The 20,629-nt window shown below is 38.8% G+C and overlaps 1 long non-coding RNA gene across 1 annotated transcript; it reads right to left on the reverse strand.

The window, feature by feature from the left end:
- Window positions 1-6,181: 6,181 nt before the first annotated feature.
- On the reverse strand, window positions 6,182-20,415 carry LOC140616595 (uncharacterized). The gene is made up of 4 exons (XR_012017004.1): window positions 20,187-20,415; window positions 14,365-14,548; window positions 10,658-10,744; window positions 6,182-6,355 (listed from the first exon to the last, which is right to left on the reverse strand). It is a non-coding gene; the product is annotated as an uncharacterized lncRNA (long non-coding RNA).
- Between the last annotated feature and the right edge of the window lie 214 nt (window positions 20,416-20,629).

Below are 20,629 nucleotides of genomic sequence, written 5' to 3' on the forward strand. Positions count from 1 at the left end.
GGTATGAATTTAAAAAGAACCACACTTGGGCACATTATTATAAAACTTCATAACTCCAAAAGTTAAAAGTTATTAAAAAGTTTCCACAGAGGACTGGGAAAGACAATTGTGTACACAGAAATTAGATCAGAAGCATTGATTCCTGGGATGCCTGGCTCAGTGGTTGAGTGTCTGCATTTGGCTCATTCTGAGGTCCTGGGATAGAGTCCTGCATCAGGTTCCCAGCAGGGAGGCTGTTTCTCCCTCTGCCTGTGTCTCTGCCTCTCTCTGTGGGCTCTCATGAATAAATTAATAAAATCTTTTTAAAAAGCATTGATTCCTTTTTGTTTTATTAGCGACACCACATAGTACAGCAATATTTTTAAGGTTCTGTGGGAAGCTTTTTTCCAACTTAGCATTCTCTACCCAGCCAAACCATTAATCAAGTGGGAGAGAATGAAAAAGAACTTTTTGGGGATCCCTGGGTGGCGCTGCGGTTTAGCGCCTGCCTTTGGCCCAGGGCGTGATCCTGGAGACCCAGGATCGAATCCCATGTCGGGCTCCCGGTGCATGGAGCCTGCTTCTCACTCTGCTTATGTCTCTGCCTCTCTCTCTCTCTCTCTCTCTCTCTGTGTGACTATCATAAATAAAAATTAAAAAAAAAAAAAAAGAAAGAAAAAGAACTTTTTGGTCTGAAAGCACTGATAGATTTATCTCCATACTCCCTTCCTTGGGAAGTTCCATGAGGAGTGGTGACAGATGTGAGAGTTGTGTGAGGTAAACCCTCATGACCATTAGCAGGATGACACTAGGAAGTGTCAAAGTTGATAAGTCAAGAAATCGCATTATACATGATTTATTGGAGACATGGATTAACCACCAGAATAACAAAAAAAAAAAAAATGAAGTTGTAAAAGTAGCGACTTCTAAAGATGGACTTAGATGGTAGGGTCAACCCTTCAGTAAAACTTTAACCACGTACATATATTAACCTGAAGTAATTTTTAAATGTACTACCAGAGCTCCAATTAAAATTCTTTGTCTAATGTTTTATAATATTAACTACATGGACTGTGGTGAGCAGAATGATACCCACAACGAGGACCACATCTTGTGAATATGTTATCTTATGTGGCAGGAAGGGACTTTGCAGATATGATTAAGGTTCAGGATCCTGAGATGGGGAGATTAGCATAACTTATCTAGGTGGGCCTGACATAATCACAAGGTCCTTAAAAGTAGAAGAGGAGGGCAGCCCCGGTGGCTCAGCTGTTTAATACTGCCTTCAGCCTGGGGTGTGATCCTGGAGACCCGGGATTGAGTCCCACGTTGGGCTCCCTGCACAGAGCCTGCTTCTCCCTCTGCTTGTCTCTCTCTGTCATGAATAAATAAGTAAAAAATTTTTTAAAAAAAGTAGACGAGGAAAGCAGAAGGGAGTCAGAGGAGATGTGACTAAGAAGAGTAGGTGGAGAGGTGTAACTTTGCTGGCTTTAGAGATGGAAGAAGATGCCAAAAATGTAGGCAGTCTCTGGAAACTGGAAAGGCAAAGACATTGATTCACCCCCGGAGACTCCAGAAGGGAATACAGTCCTGTTGACCCCTCAATTTTATTTCAGCAAGATCCATGGCATGCTTCTAACCTGCCAAAGTATAAGAAAGATTTTTGTTTTATTTTACCATGTTTGTGGTCGTTTGTTACAGCAACAATAGAAGACTAATACATGGACTTACATCTGACCGGAATTAACTCCTTTTGATGTTTTCCCATCTTAGACTATTATTTTCCCTTCAGCTATTATGATAAGGTTTTCCATTTTAAAGGGTAGCAAAACAGATTCTTTGCTTTTCCTATTTTATAGGTACTGGCTTTTCTGTTTAGTATTTCAGGCAGTTTACCACCATAGTATCAAATCTTCCTTTGTATCAATTTTGGATTAATTATAATGTGTCTATTTTCAGTGAAGCCATGATGGAACATTTTGTGATGATCTTCTTTCCTAGAAACCTGAATAATTTCATCTGATTGCCCGTGTCTTTTTTCAAGAGCTTCAACATCCAGAAACCACATTTTCAGACACAAAAAAGAAAGTGATTAAGTGAAAGAAAAAGTGATTCTGTTTTTTCTGACACAATTAGTTTTATTTCTCTGTATCGAGTCTTCTAGACATAACTTCAGGTTGTGTCAGCAAGGTCAGAAGCTTTTGCTAAACACTCCACTTAACAATCATGTATTTTCATTTAATTATACCTTAACGTAATTTTATGGTTGTCATTATATATGTACTAATCTTCACTTTCTCTAAACTGAAATTCTCTTTGCCTCTTTATGGGGAAAACATGGACTTTGAGAGAAATATATCTAGATTCCGGACCTGGCTCTCTCATTTACAGTCTACATAACCTTGGGCAAGTTATTTAACCTCTCTGAGCTTTCTCCAACTATAAATACAGAGGTTGTAATACTTTATACTGCCTACCTCACCTCTGCACTACTGACATTTTGTTTTTAATAATAAATTTATTTTTTATTGGTGTTCAATTTGCCAACATACAGAATAACACCCAGTGCTCAACCTGTCAAGTGCCCCCCTCAGTGCCCGTCACCCATTCACCCCCACCCCCCGCCTTCCTCCCCTTCCACCACCCCTAGTTCGTTTCCCAGAGTTAGGAGTCTTTATGTTCTGTCTCCCTTTCGGATATTTCCCACACACTTCTTCTCCCTTCCCTTTTATTCCCTTTCAGTATTATTTATATTCCCCAAACGAATGAGAACATATAATGTTTGTCCTTCTCCAGTTGACTTACTTCACTCAGCATAATACCCTCCAGTTCCATCCACCTTGAAGCAAATGGTGGGTATTTGTCATTTCTAATGGTGAGTAATGTTCCATTGTATACATAAACCACATCTTCTTTATCCATTCATCTTTCGATGGACACCTAGGCTCCTTCCACAATTTGGCTATTGTGGACATTGCTGCTAGAAACATCAGGGTGCAGGTGTCCCAGCGTTTCATTGCATCTGTATCTTTGGGGTAAATCCCCAACAGTGCAATTGCTGGGTCACAGGGCAGGTCTATTTTTAACTCTTTGAGCAACCTCCACACAGTTTTCCAGAGTGGCTGCACCATTTCACATTCCCACCAACAGTGTAAGAGGGTTCCCTTTTCTCCGCATCCTCTCCAACGTTTGTGGTTTGCAGCCTTGTTAATTTTCCCCATTCTCACTGGTGTGAGGTGGTATCTCATTGTGGTTTTGATTTGTATTTCCCTGATGGCAAGTGAGGCAGAGCATTTTCTCATGTGCATGTTGGCCATGTCTATGTCTTCCTCTGTGAGATTTCTCTTCATGTATTTTGCCCAGTTCATGATTGGATTGTTTGTTTCTTTGGTGTTGAGTTTAATAAGTTCTTTCTAGATATTGGAAACTAGCCCTTTATCTGATACGTCATTTGCAAATATCTTCTCCCATTCTGTAGCTTGTCTTTTAGTTTTGTTGAGTGTATCCTTTGCTGTGCAAAAGCTTCTTATCTTGATGAAGTCCCAATAAATAGTTCATTTTTGCTTTTGTTTCTTTTGCCTTCATGGATGTATCTTGTAAGAAGTTACTGTGTGTGCTAAGATATTTGATCTTCATCCTGGAGATGATTGTTTTTCCAATGTGGATTAGCCTTCAATGCCAAGTGTGTTAACATTGATCAGATGCTGTTTTATCTATAGCTGTAAATTTTTGTTGTAAAATGTTTACCTTATATGCCCAAAAGCCAAGCAAAATTTTATCACCCCACAATAGTATTCTAACCCTAAGGACTCTTTCTACACGGAGCTTCAAGAACAGAAACAGTTCCTTGGAATAAAATGAACCTGAATGCTCATTATACTCGCATTAGACCTAATTGCTTACCGTGAATACAGATAGGTGTTTTCAGAGTATTTCTTCCACGGCTCACTTGTAATCGTCTTTCTTTTTCCTTCTGGACCCACAGAGTTCTTGGGCCAAACCTGATGTACTAATGTGCAGTATAAATCAATGATAGGGGATCCCAGGGTGGCGCAGCGGTTTGGCGCCTGCCTTTGGCCCGGGGCGCGATCCTGGGGACCCGGGATCGAATCCCACATCGGGCTCCCGGTGCATGGAGCCTGCTTCTCCCTCGGCCTGTGTCTCTGCCTCTCTCTCTCTCTCTCTCTCTGTGACTATCATAAATAAATAAAAATTGAAAAAAAAATTAAAAATAAATAAATAAATCAATGATAGCTTTTTGGTGACTCATTATTGTCTGGAAGCTCCAAAGTCAAATGAGATGATAAAAACCGCTTTAAGAAATCATGTCTAATCAATAATAATGTATTTTAAGGTTGTTTGTTGTTTTATTATATTTAGAAAAGATGTAGAATTGAGTATAGCTCAGCCAAGGATGACTAACACTTTCTCAGTTTTCATTATGAAAATTATGAGGAAAACTTACAGTTTGTACAAATGAATAGTTTCCGCTTCAAATTATTAGCTTGTCTATGCTATGAAAGGGGACTTCTTTCTGGTTTCAAAAAATATTTGCTATGGCAGTAAAAACAAATATGTATTTAGATGATTGTCGGGAATAATTTTGAGAATGTTGTTTTAATCCACTATCTGAGGTTGTGAGCTAAATTATAAATAATGCAATATAATCAACCCCACCTGTGGAATGGGTCATGTCAAACTGATTACTTTAGCTAGTCAAAGCTGAGTAGCAAACCAAATGTTTGCAGAAAGTTAAAGTGTCACTTTATGAAACTTGGTCATAGGTAAAGGATTTCTGAAAACATTGGCCAGATAAAAGTATAAGTATAGACACTAAAGTTAGATGCTAAGCAAATATCTGTAATATGAATGTGACCCATTGCACAGGAATCTGAGTTAGGTGTGGCACCACACCACACATTCCTGTGAATGCTTAACCAAATCCTTGAATTCTAGGATACTTGCTAAATGTACATGTTTGCACTTACATCCTTCATATACGGCTCCTCATCCCTGCTTACCTGCTTACCAGCGTTCCTAGGTTCAGAAATCTGTCAGGAAGTAAGAAAGCCTGCTACTTTTTGTTTGTTTGTTTTTGCTTTTAATGTTAATCCTATTTTAAAGAAAAAACCAAGTTTTCCATCCATTCAGTTCATTCAAGAAATAATTACTGTGCACCCATTATTTGCAAGGCATTTGCCTAAATTCTGCAGATACAGCAATGACCCAACACAAACAAAATCTGTCCTTATGAAGCTCAGGTATTAGTGTTTTGGTTTATAGGAAGTTATACTTAACTCGGAAAGCTACTGTTTTAGTACTAGGCAGTGAGAGGCAGTTGCTAGGAGGGTCCTCATCAGGCTGGATATTCATTAGAATAAACGTCAATCCATCATCTCTAAAACAAAAGTCCATTAAAAGCCCCTCTTCTAGTTCTACAAAGACTTCATCTGTATGTATTCCGGAAGTGATTATCCTGTCTATGAACTCAGCACCTTGCTATAAGACTTCTTGTTATGTGTTTACTCAATTTCTTAATTGACATTTTGCTATAACTGAAACTTGAAAGAAAAAACATGGCAAGAATCATCAGATCAATCAATTTTGTTAACTCATTAGCAGTTCAGACATAGAAGTGACAAGCCAATATAATAGTTAATATTTAAGGAACACCACCTGACAAAAAAATGAGCCTCTATTACATACATAAAATCTGAAGTGAATATATGTATATATCCATGTATATATTTTAAATGAGTATCATTTATATATCTTAAGTAGATATATATAATCTTAATATATATCCAAATACAAAGTAATGCATATAAAATTTGACCTATATCTCTTAATTGTAGATATATATACATATGTATACAGATACATACAGATACAAACCCACAGATTTTACTTAAACCTCTAGCAACCCTCCTTTTACAACCAAGACAATGAAACTGAAGCCGGAAGAGGTTAAGTAACTGCCCAAGTCATACAGCTATTTAGACCTGAATCCAAGTACTCTGTACTCCAGGGTCTGTTCTTAACAGCAACACTGTCATGCCTCTGTCTACTGACTGCAATGATTTTGGATCTTCTACGGATTTTGCCTTACAGTTTGTATTTCTCTTCCCTTTCACTATCACAAATGCAAGTGTAGATGTCTAAAAACCAGGCACTACTAACAAAAACACTCTATTCCATGGGAAATAACAAGGATTTATTAATACCAGGACACATAACTGAAAATCAGCCTAGTACTAATTCCTCAGGTAATAGTCTTATATTTAAGCAGAGCTCTGAAGTGGAGTTCTTCATTTGAAGTCAGGCAATCTTGATCGAAGAATAATACACCAAGAGGCATGATACCTTATATCACAAGCTAGGAAAAATACATAATTATTGTTACTAGCATTTGGAAGGATCATCATTGTGAGAGCTAAATGCCCCAAAAGTTAAAATTAAATTTTTTGCACCAACATTTATTCTGAGTTGGATTAAATACCTTAAAGTCTAAGGAGTCCTGAACAAAAAACATGGAAGAAAAGTAACAAGTATGATTTTTGCTCTATGTTTAACTTCAACAACACTGCAATTTTCTTCTAAAGGTGATTTAAATTTTAAATCAATTCTATCTGGGCACTGTATCTACAGAGAAATATGATCTTTTAAGTTTCTCATGTTAACAATGACATTTTTAGGTTCTGCAAAGACTCCAAAAGGTTGATAATCCATATCAATATTTCAGACATTTCGGTGTACCTAACTTTGAATATTTTATCAATATTTGACATTTCATGTTTCGACTCAGCAAAACACAACTTAGAAAAGTATGACCTGTCCTTTGTTATTTAATAAATGTTTCTAACTGGTTAATCCTATCCTTTTGAAAAAATAGTTTTCCCATACTGTTTTGAAATAGACTCCATTGACATAATGGACCTGGTTCTATTTAAGAGGGCTGGTGAAGAATTTTGGTAGACTGTTTTGGTTCTTTTTCCACTTCCATAATACAGTTAAAAATCAATATACTTGGAAAGGAAGTTATAGTCATGCTACAGACTTGGAGTGATAAATAAATGATTGTATTGTAATATCTGAAAGCATTTTAATAAAATCAATTTTTGTTTATATTAAAAAGCATTAAAAACACTTTACATTTTAAATTAATTTTAAATATACTATCTCCAATATGTTTTCCAACATTGTTTAATGGAACTAAGCTCCTTTACTGAGGGGAAATAAAAGAAACACTCTTTCCCTCCCTCCATCAAACACATGCCTCAGTTTATGCTGAAGAGAAAGATGGCTGTAAAAGATGATGTTGTTGTGTTGCCAGGTTTTTTTTTTCTTTCTATTCTTAGACTTGGTACCAGAGGAACCAACAAAAGCAGCAATTGTTTGTGTGGACTTCTATTCACTAGAATTTGCCTCATTCTGATTTTTAACATTGAGGTATGAAACCATCACAGAGGCTTTGGCTTCTAGACACTAGCAACCCAATTGTAAATTAAACTGGGATGAGTGTACCGAATTTTTCCCTTGAGACTTTTTCTCTTAATATAAAGAGAACATAAATTTAGAGACCTTTCCCCTTAATTTTTAAATTCTCTTTGCACAAATGGTCTATTTTTAGGTAGCCCTTAGAGGGAAAGAGAAAGAAAGAAAGGGTGGGAGTGAGGGACTGGTCTTTGACATACAGAAAGACTTGATTTTCATCTTATAATGATTCCATTAGAATCCAAACATCACATGGACCAACTTTCCCATTTGGAAAAAATGAATTTTTACCATGGTTAAGGAGAGTCAAGGTTTGAAAGAAAGCTGGTTAAACTGGTTAACAACCAGTTCCATTCCAGGCAGGAATTATTGACATAACATCTCTGACAGATGGTTTCTCAACTCAGCTTGGACTATTCAAGGCAGTATTAATTATGTTTTTCATGCAAAGACTGAATGAAGGGAAAGCTGTCAACAGCTGAGCTGATAAAACCCACTCTCTGTCAGTGAAGGAAAAGGCTTTTTTCAAGGCTTTCAGGAGCTAATATATCTTGTGTATTGCACATTGCTAATGTATTGCTTAATACATTGCTTGTGTATTGGAATGAAACGTTTTATAAGACACTTTTCTTGTCATTAAAAAATCAGTGTTTCATTCTTTTATCATGATACGTATGGTCTTACATCTTTCCAAATGATGCCTTCATTCACTGAGTCTAAGCAGCAAGGCTTTGAGAACTTTGAGAGTAACTGACATTATTTCAGAGAAAGAGGAAAAAAGAAACATTGGCTGTAGATAGAGGAGTTGAAGGTTAAATGGTAGGGACCCTGCGTCGGTTGCTGGAGTCTCAATGTGGCTGGACCCAGGAAAAGCCTTTGGTTGCTTCTCAGGGCTACCTACAGAAAGTCAACTGGGGGACTTTCCTGATAGTTTCCTCTGGCAGGCCTAAACAGCTGCATTAAGAAAGGAATTGAGAGGCCACAGGTGTCACAGAAGCAAGTAGCTAGCCAGGAAGGATGAAAGATGCCAATCGGAAAAAGAGAATTATATATTAAAGGGAAAGCTAGCTCCACTTTTGATGGGATTCCAACAGACAGTTAGGTTATATCTGAGATACTTTATTAACGTATTATTAAATATAATGATGAAAATAAGACTTGTTTCACAGGATCTCAGATTCAGAACTTTAAATATTTGAAAGGTAGTTGTTGTTGGAGAAAAATGGTATTGAGAAGAATATGCAGAAAGTTTACATCATCTAATTTTGATTACCCACTAACTTTTAGATACTAAAGCAAAATTAAATATGCTGTTGTACATTTCTGAGGGAGAACTATTTTAGTCTTAACCTTTTATTAGAAACAATGAATGGACAGGAAGATAAAATAAATAAGAAAATTCCCTGGAGTACATCAGAGCAAGTACTCAGATCCTAAGTACTCAAATGCAAATATTTAACAAAATTTATCATTGTTCTTACTTGTAATGAGGATATTTTCAACAAACAAAACAGAAACAAAAGAATAATAAAGGCATTAATAGGAGATATAATGAAAAGGATAGTATTCAGTAGCTTTAGAGAGCCCATGGATTATCTTTCTATGTAAAATAATTCAGATTATGAATGTTTTTCTAGGTCTTTATATCATGTAAGATTTGAATTAAAAGAAAATGTTGAGTTCATGAAATACTGTACACCTTTAGTTTGGTGAGGTATCAAAATGTGTACTTTATTATGTTAACATTTATTCAGCAAATTTTCTGAGTTTTTTTTTTTTTTGCATGTGTAATGATGTGATTGGACATACTATAAAAGTTTTAATAATGTGCTTTTAAAGTCTCTACAAATGTACAAGTAAACAGTCCACAACTTACTAAAACCTAAAATTATGGTATTTCAGGGGCACCCGGCTGGCTTAGTTGGTAGAGCATGTGACTCTTGATCTGGGGTTGTAAGTTCGAGCCCCACATTGGGTGTAGAGATTAATTTTAAAAAATTAAATCTTAGGGAAATAAAAATAAATAAAACCATGGAGTTTCAGAATTTGAGGAGAGAACTAAAGGTCATCTAATTTAACTTCCAGACAGTAGAATAATTCTTTCTAGATCCTCTTTTACAGGTGTCGTCCACTCTCTTCTTGATCACATCCAATGAGATTATGATACTTACTCAGCTCTCGCAGGCCAAGAGAGCTGAGTCAGTATCATTTCTTTGTTCTATTGTTTTAGTTGCTAGAAAGTTCTTAACAGTAAGAGATATCTGTAATTTTCACACATTTCCCAAGTTTTCACCCATCGAAAGAGGACCAAAGGTTTGAAGAAAGTTTCCAAGTGTGTCTTAATTGTTTTACTCCAGGTGAAATATCCAAGATCTTTCAGCAATAGATAATAAGGTGTACAATTAGAAAATTATTATCTACTTCAATCAGGGCACTTTATTTCTGCAAATGGGAACAACATTAAGAACTATTAGCTTTTTTAGCAGCTCTGACCACTTAATTGTTTCTTTTCTTTTTTTAAGGAGATTTATTTATATGAGAGAGGGAGCAAGCTTGGGGGTAGGGGAGGGGCAAAGGGAGAGGAAGAGAGAGTCCTAAGCAGACTCTGCACTGAGAATGGAGCCAGGCTTGTGATCTCAAGATTCTGAGATCACCACCTGAACTGAAACCAAGAGTCTGACTGATGTTCAACTGACTGTGCATCCCAGGTTTCCCCCCACTTCAATTGTTTCAATTGAACTTTTATTTCTCCAAACACCCCAAGTCTCTTGTAAACTGCTGTTAAGCCTGTGATCACTTTGTGTATATGCACATTTGTATAAAAATAATTGGCATGGATCTGTGCTATTCCCATACTCCATGAATTGGCTTGAAGGTGAATGATAGAGAAATGAAGGCAAGTTGAGTGAAGATTAGAGAATCGACCACTGAATTCACTCTTCATTTCCTTCATTCCTCTGATTTTCCTACTCTCATTTTGAGAATGAGCATTTGTCATTCTTATGTTTTCTCCACAGTTAAGAAAGAACCTAGCACAGAGCCGTACTCAAATTTTGTTGTTGATGATGAACTTATCTGAGCTTTCATGTCAGACAATTCAATAGTGGAAGCAGGAATTAGGAATGTGCCACATGGCCACATGGCCACACAGGACATTAATTTATGGAACATACACGAGACTCACCACGTGCCTAGAATTAGGTGGAATTTGCTTAATCTCTCCTCTCCTTCCCTCATCTGTTCAGCAACTTCTTTTGTCAGGTGCAGAACTCTATAAGAGATTTTAGCTACATTATAGATTAAAATTTGTAAGCTATTTATAGACCCTAAGTACCCTTTGAAATGTTATTTTGGAAATATGAATTTTAAAAAACCGACGTGCACATGAACTAGTTGGTGGTATAAGTATTACTACATGACACTTCCCTAAAGACTGTCTTGCTCAGTTTGCAGCTTACTGATACCTGTCTTGATTATTGTTGCTTTTTTTGCTGATGACTTTCTGGATTTTGGCAATTTTTGAATAAAAAAGAAAAACAAAATTCAAATTTAGTTATATTTAGAAAATTGCTGCTAGTGACAGGAGGTAAACATTTATGTTTATTATCTATGTATCTGATCACTTCTTGGTATATTTCCAACTCCAAATATTATTGACAGATTGTATTAGTCAGGATTCTTCAGAGAAACAGAACCAATAGGAGATATATATGTATAGGTAGACAGATATTGTGATAGATAGATACAGAGATAGATAGAGATATACAAAGAGAGAGGCTTATTATAAGGAATTGGCTCACACAATTATGGAAGCTGACAAGTCCTGAGACCTGTGGGGTGAGTCTACAAGCTGGAGACCCAGCAGGGACAATGGTGCAAGTTCTAGTCTGAGCCCAAAGACCTAAGAACCATGAGAAACAATAGTGCACTTTCAATTCAAGACTGGCAGGCTCAAGATAGGAAGAGCTGATGCTTCAATTGGAGTCTGAAGGCAAGAAAATACCAATGTCCCAGCTAGAAGGCAATAAGGCAGGAAGAATTTCCTTTTATTCAGAGATGGTCAGTCTTTTTGTTCTATTCAGGACTTCAGCGATTGCATGAGGCCCACCCACATTAGGAAGGACAATCTGTTTTACCTCATCTATTGATTTAAATATTAAACTCGGGGCACTTGGGTGGCTCAGTCACTGAGCATCTGCTCAGATCATGATCCCGGGATCCTGGAATCGAGTTCTGCATCAGGCTCCCTGCAGGGGGGAGCTTCTCCCTCTGCCTATGTCTTTGTCTCTCTGTGAGTCTCTCAGGAATAAAATGAAATCTTTAAATATATATGTTTATATACTATATGTCAGCCAGAAATATCTTCACTGAAATATTCAGAACATTTGATGAAATATTCAGGCATCCTTGGCTCCGTCCAGTTAAGACATAAAATTTACCATCATACGGAGCAAAGCAATTGAACCAAAGGATTAAAAATGAGCATAAGGAAAATTGAGGAGGGTTTATTCACTCACCTGTTCAACAAATATTTAAATGTGTATTGTGTGTTGAAAGCCAAAGGAGACATAGATAATTCTTCTTCTCATGGAGCAAAGATACAGATTTTAAAACAAAATTTTATGTCAGAGAAAGATGCTATTGGAGGAGAAATAACAGACCACCACCTAGACTGAAGAACATGGTGGCAAAACTCTACAAAGAGGGTCCAGGATGCTAAAGGTCCTGGCAAGAGTGAGTATCAGACACTGAGTAACTCAAAGCCCATGGAGTGTAGATTAAGAGAGAGTAGTATAGCAGGGTGCGTGAGAGCTGAGCTAGAAAGGTAGGCAAAAGGCAGGTCCTGAAGCCTTCCTGGCACATTAGAGTAGGAGAACCATTTCCTAAGGGTGTTGACAAGTTACTTAGAGAGTTCAAACAGACAAAGGACTGATCCTCTTTGCATTTTTGAAAGGAAACCGAGAGAGGACAAGATGAGAAATAGAAAAAGCCAGCTATGGGGCTATTATACAAAAAAGTGAGAGGGGCACCTGGGTGGCTCAGTGGTTGAGCATCTGCCTTTGGCTCAGGTTGTGATCCCGGGGTCCCTGGATCAAGTCCCACATCGGGTTTGCTGCAGGGAGCCTCTTTCACCCTCTGCCTGTGTCTCTGCCTCTCTCTGTATGTCTCTCATGATGAATGAATGAATGAATGAATGAATGAATGAATAAACAAAAAATACTTTTAAAAAAGTGAGAGATGGATGCTGGGCTGGGCCAGGATTGATGGTGGAGATGGACTAGCATAATACATCTGAGAGACACGTAAGAGACCCAGCAGATGGTGTGTGGTGATTAGATGGTTGTGCAAGGAGAAGGAGAGAAGCAGATGCAGTTGGCTGAGAAGTGACTGTAGACTCAGAGCCTTGAGGACCTCCCAAAGCAAGTGAAAAGAGGAAGTCTGCAAGAGATGCAGGGATAAATGGTCAGATAAGCAGGTGGTCCAGAGAATGTGGTTTGGAAGACAACAGAAGAGAGAGAAGGAGGATGTGTTCAGTATCATTAAATTGAGCTTGAAATTAAAGCAAATTAAGAACAGAATCAATGACCATTGTATTCCAAGATATTCAGGAAGAGGAAGTGTAGGCAGGGATCTGAGATGTGAAACTGAAATATACTGAGAGTTGCAACCTGGGAAAATGATGATGGTGGTATATGTGACTGGTCTGAAAAGTGGCTGTGGGGGCACCTGGGTGGCTCTGTCCCCTAAGCTGCTGGCTCCTGGTTTTGGCTCAAGTCATGATCTCCTGGTAGGGGAGGGTGGGGAGATTGAGCCCCATGTGGAGCATCACATAGGACTCTCTGCTGAGTGGAAGTCTGTCCCACTCCCCTGTCCTCTGTCCCTTCTTCCCTACCCCACCCCATCCACATGTCTTTCTCTCTCTCTCAAATAAAAAAATCTTTTAAAAAATGTAAAAGCAGAGGGAAAGGACTGGCCTGTAGGCAAAGAGAGGTAAAGGGTCAAGGGAGAATTTTTTATCTTCTAAATCGGGAGATTTGTTCATATATAAATGTTGCTGGGAAGGAGCCAGTATAGAGGTTGAAGGTACAAAAGGAAGGAGATATTAGATCTCTGGTTAAAGTAGGTTTAAGAATAATTGATAACTATGAGTGATGAGAGCTCACTATTTGTTTTCTATGCATGACATGTATCAGTTTAATTCCCCCAGCAACCTCCTCATAGGTACTATAATTATCTCCATTTTTACACATGCTATTATTGGCACATGGGGTAGTTAACCACCTTGCCTAAGGCCACGAGAGGTAGAGCCAGGACTTGGGCCCAGGCAGTCTGGATCCCAAGCTGCATTCTCTGAACACCTACATAGTCAAATGGAGGAAAAACGTAAAGGGGCAGATAGAAAGGGAAGAAGAACCTGGGATTGGCTCTACACTGAATGTCCATGCTGCCCATATACAATCTAATAAATAAGCCAGAGAATGCATCTGAAACCAGTTCTACTCAAAGAGAATTCAGATGCTTATCTGTTGACTAACTTTTGTATTTTGGATTCAATTATAGATTTGTTTATTCAGTAAAGACTTTTTGAGCACCTACTATTTAATAGGCACTGAAAATGCTCTGGGATTAAAAAATGAGCAAATCTAGGAATGCCTGGGTGACTCGGTCAGTTAAACATCTCCCTCTGGTTCAGACACAATCTCTGGGTCCTGGGATCGAGCCCTGAGTCCATTGGACTCTCGGTGTCTCCCTCTCCCTCTGAACTTCCCCCCTTTCTTTGCTCTTCCTTGCTCTCTCTCAAATGAATGTATAGAAAAAATCTTTTAAAAAATATGAGCAAGTCTAACATGGACCCTACCCTTGATACCCTAACTTATTGTATTACTCAACTCAGGCTGCAGACTGGTACTGTGAGCAGCAGAAACTTATTTTCTCTGTTCTGGAGGCTGGAAGTCCAGGATCAAGGTCCAGCAGGATGGGTTTCGCATGAGAGTGCTCTTCCCGGCTTGCTGATGGCTGTCTTCTCACTTGTCCTCATATGGCAGAGAGAGAGCAAGGTCTCTGGTGTCTCTTCCTATAAGGACCAATCCTATCAAGATCAGAGTCTTTCCCTTATGATCACATTTAAACATTACCTCCATAAAGGCCCTGTCTCCAGATATAGTGACATTGGGGGTTAGGGCTTCAACATATTCATTAGGGTGGGGAGGAGGGGAGATAAAATTTGGTCCATAGTATATATTCTTTCTTAATTCCCCCAATGACCCTGTATGGTGGTGGTTGTTTTTATTTTTTTATTATCGTTATTAATTTACAGTTCACAGACGAAGTGATTGAAACCTATCTGCCACACAGCTAGTAAGGGACAGGAATGAGACTCCATTTCAGCATTCTTTATAGGCAACACATCAGTCTCTTAGAAAGTCCAGGGTGGTATTATTAGTCAAGAGGGAAAGACACTAAAAAAGAAGGAGCATCCTGTTAGTCTTAACCCTCTATAGTTATATAAACCAATCATCATTGGTTTTTATTCTCTCTAGAGATAAGTTCTATTTTGTCCGTGCCTAATTTTAACCTTTCTTAGTATTTATACACAGATTTCTAAGTGAACCCCTCCCATTTTTATTTTATTTTTTCTCCAGAGTCTATTTGTTACCCAGAAAATTATCTCTCTGGAAGCATCTGACCACAGACACTATGTCTCCAGGACTTTCCGCAAGCTAACACAGAGGTTTTAAAGGGCAACTACACTCAGAGCCAATTCGTTTCATTTCATACAATATATCTTGAGATTAGTGTTTAATATAGTTGCCCAGTGGTATTCAAGAGTACAAAATCAATTTTCGATGTATTATAACTTTTATTGGGTAATCACATTTCCATTAAGTTTATAGGGTATTTATTTCCATTTCAGAAACATGAATTCCTAATATTATTTCTAGATGATCTATAAATAACTGTAGATATGCTTGCCAATGTGTTGCTTTGCCTTTGATGGCATAAAATGGAAAAACATAAATAACAACGTATTTCATTTTCTTAGCCAAAGGAAAGAATATCTTTTTTAAATCCAGAAAATTGTATATTACTTTGGAGGCTGTATGCAAATCAGACAATTTAGACGCAATATCAGAAGGAAAGGCGGTCTCCTAGGAAACTCTTGGCAGTTTAAATGTTTGGTAGGTTCCTTCTTCAATTAAAGCAGAGTACAGTAAAGGGACATATCCCTTGAGTCACCCCATGTAGTAGAAGTCATCAGCCTTCCCAAAACACTAGAGGTAGTCTGAGTGAAAACTTTTTGTTGGAGCAACTGGGTGAAATCCTGGAGCATAAATAAATCCCAGATTTTAAACTTCACCACACAAATCACATTTTGGGGGATAATATGTTTAATTTCATGGTAAGAAATTCTGTCGAGGGTCAACTTGCTGCCCCCAAGTAGTTGAAGTAGGTCAATGGAAACTTCTCAAAAATGGTAAAGGTCAGTGAATGGCCTTTCTACAAAAATACTTTCTTTTCCAATACTAGACTTTCTTGAATAGGCTCATTCACTAAACCAGATAAATGTTGATAAATAATTTGATAGTCAGCTTTACACCAGGATGAACCAATAGAACACTTGTTTTGTTTTGTGCTTTGGCCTTTTATAAAACACAGTTGGGAAAGGGTTGCCCTAAATGGATCAACTAACATTCAGCCTATGCCATGACTCACTCTGATCTTCTTACTGTTGGAAACTCTACAACAAAAGCACTCCTTTTGCCCAGGATTTAAATGTATTAAAAAAGTTTCTCAAAATTTAAGAGTAGTTGAGATTCCTCCTTTTTATATACCTTACATACAGCCAGGAACCCAGAATCTCCTCTGAAATTGTCATTTGCGTTAATTTCTTTCCATTCCCTCAGCCTCCAGAGCAAACAGAAATCAATTGTAAGGGTCTCATACATTACCTCCCTCACCCCAATTTCTGTACAGTTCAATGTCTAAACTAATTTTAGAGGACAGTGTCAGGAGCTACATCTTCTACTGTATACCTAGTACCTGTAGTTGACTTTTAGCAAAGCAACATCATCCATCATATTAAACCGTTTATTTTTTATGTTATTGCTTTATATTAATATATAGATGCATTTCAGTTTTACCTTCATGTAGAGCCATGAATACAAGGTTTCATCCCCATTTTTGTTTATTCATTATTTAATATCCCTGATAATTTTTTCTCCCTCAAGGACATTTCTGGAAGTTTCTTTCATGCAAGTGCCAGAAACATACTTTCTGCAATTTCCAGTTTTCATATACTGTTTTGTAGAAAAGCTTGGTACTTTAAATGGAGGCATTTTTTTAAAGGGTTTTATTTATTTATTCATAAGAAACATACAGAGAGAGAGGCAGAGACATAGGTAAAGGGAGAAATAGGCTCCCTGCAGGGAGCTTGATGTGGGACTCCATCCCTGGACCCTGGGATCACGACCTGAGCCAAAGGCAGATATATGCTCAAACACTGAGCCACCCAGGTGCCCCGAAATAACAGAATTTAAAGACTGGTGCTGGCAAGTTCCAGGATTTGGGGTCAGCAAATAAGCAGACGCCACACTTCCAAGCAAGGTACACTGTCTGCTTCTCATCCTCTGTTATCACCCCTCAGGCTGCCACAGGCTACATTTTGGAGTGTGCATTTTTAGTAGAAGTAAGACAGCCCTCCTAATTGCAGCTTGCAAGAAAGCACTAGGACCAGAACTATGTTAAGGACACTTTCCCAGGAGGGCACAGATGTTCTGGGTGAATTCCAGGTCTAATAGTTATGAATCCTTCAGTGGATCCATATTTTTCTATTCCAGAAAGTGTGTGTATGATCTGATTCTGAGCCTATGTACAGACATACATGGGAGATCTAACAAGGGAAAGTCCTGTTACCTGACCTATTTCCACATTGTCTAAACCAAAAGTGAAAAATACATTTAGCCATAGGCTATAGAAATACAAATAAGAAAGATTTATAAGTAGAATATCTCTGACTAGATTTATGATTGTAAAAAAACACTATGTTTTTCTCCTTGTTTTTCTTGTTATCTGAGAGTTGAAAGATATCCACTTTAAAACAAATACAGCATCATAGAAACATAACTTATTATATTACCTAATAAATAATAAATGGAAACAATACTTATAAATATATATTAATAACTTTCTAGTATTAGTCTGGGGCTTCTTTTGATTACCTTGCATAGCATATTAAGTGATTTATACAGTTGAACTCTTTTACATGTTTTAGAAGACGAGCATATCCTAAAGTAATATGCTTAACGTTTTCTTTTTTTCTTTTTTTTTTTTTTGCTTTTTTTTTGCTTGCTTAACGTTTTCAAACAGAAATTTGCAGTCTTTCATCTTTTAAAGTATCCTTGCTCTCTTTTTTTAATGTATTTATCATTCAGTGGCCCATAAGAAATGGTTACATTAGCACATTATAGTAGCATGTTTTAAAAATCTGTTGTTATAAATTTGTTGAGTATGGATATGGCTTAACTTAAGGAATATTAATTTGGAATAAAATTGATTTGTGTATTTTTATCATTCAAATATTAATGTAGTCTAAGAACAAGATACTTTAATACTCTCTAAAAGCAAGATACTTTAATACTCAGAGTTACTATTGAAAGATATATATTTACTGTCAGCATACCTATTCAGTCCCTGTTTTTGTGGATTGTTCCCTTGAACTTCCTCTATTACAGAATCCCCCTTAGTATTTCTTACACAGCTGGCTTTGTGGTCACATATTCTTTCAGTTTCTGCCTATCTTGGAAGCTCTTTATCTCTCTTATTCTAAATGAGAGCCTTGCTGGATACAGTATTCTTGGCTGCATATTCTTCTCATTTAGGACCCTGAATATATCCTGCCAGCCCTTTCTGGCCTTACAAGTCTCTGTGGAGGGTTCTCCTGTTATGCTAATACTTCTACCCATAAAATTTAGAGATTACTTGTCTCTTGCTGCTTTAAGAAAATTCTCTTTATCTTTAGAATTTGCAAGTTTCCCTATTAAATGCCCAGGTGGACAGCAGTTTTTATTGATATTGGGGTGGGAACTATCTCTTTACAGGATCTGAATGCCTGTTTCCCTCCCGAATTTAGGGAAGTTTTCAGCTATGATTTGTTCAAATACATATACTAGGCCTCTGTACGTTTTGGTACACTAGGTAACACCAGTTAAATGTAGATTTTTCTTTCTGAGGCTACTATTTTTTCCCTTAAACTATCCTGATGATCTTTTAGTCGTTTTCTCTTTTTCCCTCAGTTCCCCTCCATGCCATCAACTTGTCTTCTATGTCACTCACTCGTTTAATTGATTTTTAATTTCAGCCTGATTAGATCTAAATTCTGCAATCATGAAGTCTCTGGAATCATTCACGGTTTTTTCGAGAGCCACCAGTAGCTTTATAATTGTGCTTCAGAATTGGCTTTCTGACATTGAATTGTAATTCAAATTTTGTAACTCTGTGGGAGTTTCTCATTCTTATTTGAGGTGATTTTTTCCTTCTAGTCATTGTACTCAGTGCAAATTGGCCAAAAACAAGTTGTATTGGGAAAATGAGAAAAAGAGTGAAGAGAAAGAAGAAAAGAAAAAGAAAGAAGAAAAAAGAGTAAAAAGAAAAAAGAAAAGAAGGAAAAAAGAGAATAGAATAAAAAGGGGGAGGTAAGCAAACAGAAATCAAAAGACAAAAAACAAGGGAGAGCATACTCTCATTTTCTATGCTGTAAATCCCTTGGCTTCCCCTGGAACTTTCCAGTGCATCTTGGTCAGTAATTAGTTTTTCCCCTGTCCGTCTAGCTGATCTTATGTGGGAGAGGCCTGCAGTGCTGATTTTCCGGTTTTAGCACTTCGGGGAGCAGCTCAGCCCCCTCCCTGGTGTAAGGCTCAGTGAAAGATTTTTAACCTCTTTATCCCTCGAGGTCACTGTGGGGCTGGTGGGGGGGGGGGTTGTTTATCCTGTGAGGCCCCAGAAGGAACAACAACAGTAGAGGCGGCCAGCTCTGGAGCCCTGGAGTGAGCTCCGGCAGTAGCTATTGAGTTTGCAGTCTGCAGAAGCCTGGATGCTCTGGGGGCAGGAGCCGCTGATCTGCCCAGCTCGGGGCCACCCGGCGGCAAGGGTGTCCTTGCTGTCCTGCGCCTTCCTGGCTTCTTCCTGTCCCGGGGGAGGCGCCAGATCTTGGGCTGTGTCCCCAGCGCACTGTGCTCCCAGGCCTGAGCTGTTGGAATCCTACTCCAGGCCGCCCAGCCCCCTCCATGTGGAGCCTCTGCCCTAGCGCATTCTGAGCAGTTCCCAGGGCCGCCCAGCCCCCTGCGCAGAGTCTCTGCCTGAGCCGCTTCCGAGCTGTGCCCAGGGCCTCAGCTCCCTCCCAGCGGAGCCACTGCCTGAGCTGCCTCCAACCTTCTCCAGAGCCTTGCCATATGCACCCTGCAGCCCTTTAGGGAGCTTGGCGGTGGTGTGGGGCGCTGGTGCTCTGTTAGTGTCCCAGGGAGGCTGAGGGCATCCCCGCCCCTCCTGGGATCTTGCTCCAACTCTCGGGAAGATTGGTGAAACCCCTGCTTCTCTATGACGGGGCTTTCATGTCCTGGGGACACTGGCCGTGGCCTTAGCCCGGGTCCTCTCGGGGCCCCTCCCACTTGGATGCCTTTTGTTTCTTTATTTCTTCCCTTGCCCTCTCTTCCTACCGTGATAGAAGCGTGAACTCTTCTCACATTAGCATTACAGCTGTTCTCTCTTTAAATCTCAGGCGGAATTAGTAGGTTCTCAGGATGATTTGAAAGTTATTTATGTAATTTAGTGGGGACAGGTGACTTGGGGACCCTACTCTTCCACCATCTTGCCCCCTCCTACTCTGTTTTCCGTTTAAAATTGTTTCTAGGCAACAGTATCAGGAGGGTCAATGAGAAAGCCATCTGACATTGGCCACCTGAGCTGCTTGGTGATTGGCCACCTGAACCAGGCCACCAGGAGAGCATGCGTGATTGGCCGGGGCATGGCAGTGACATCACAGAGGGGCACTCTGATGCACCTGGGCTGATATAAAAGCATGACAACCGCTCACGAGCTGATCCAGGGGCCGTGCAGCCTCCTCCCCACGGAGCCTCTGCCAGAGCCACTTCTGAGATGC

This window comes from Canis lupus, chromosome 24, assembly GCF_048164855.1.
Source record: "Canis lupus baileyi chromosome 24, mCanLup2.hap1, whole genome shotgun sequence".
In the NCBI taxonomy this organism is placed as follows: domain Eukaryota; kingdom Metazoa; phylum Chordata; class Mammalia; order Carnivora; family Canidae; genus Canis; species Canis lupus.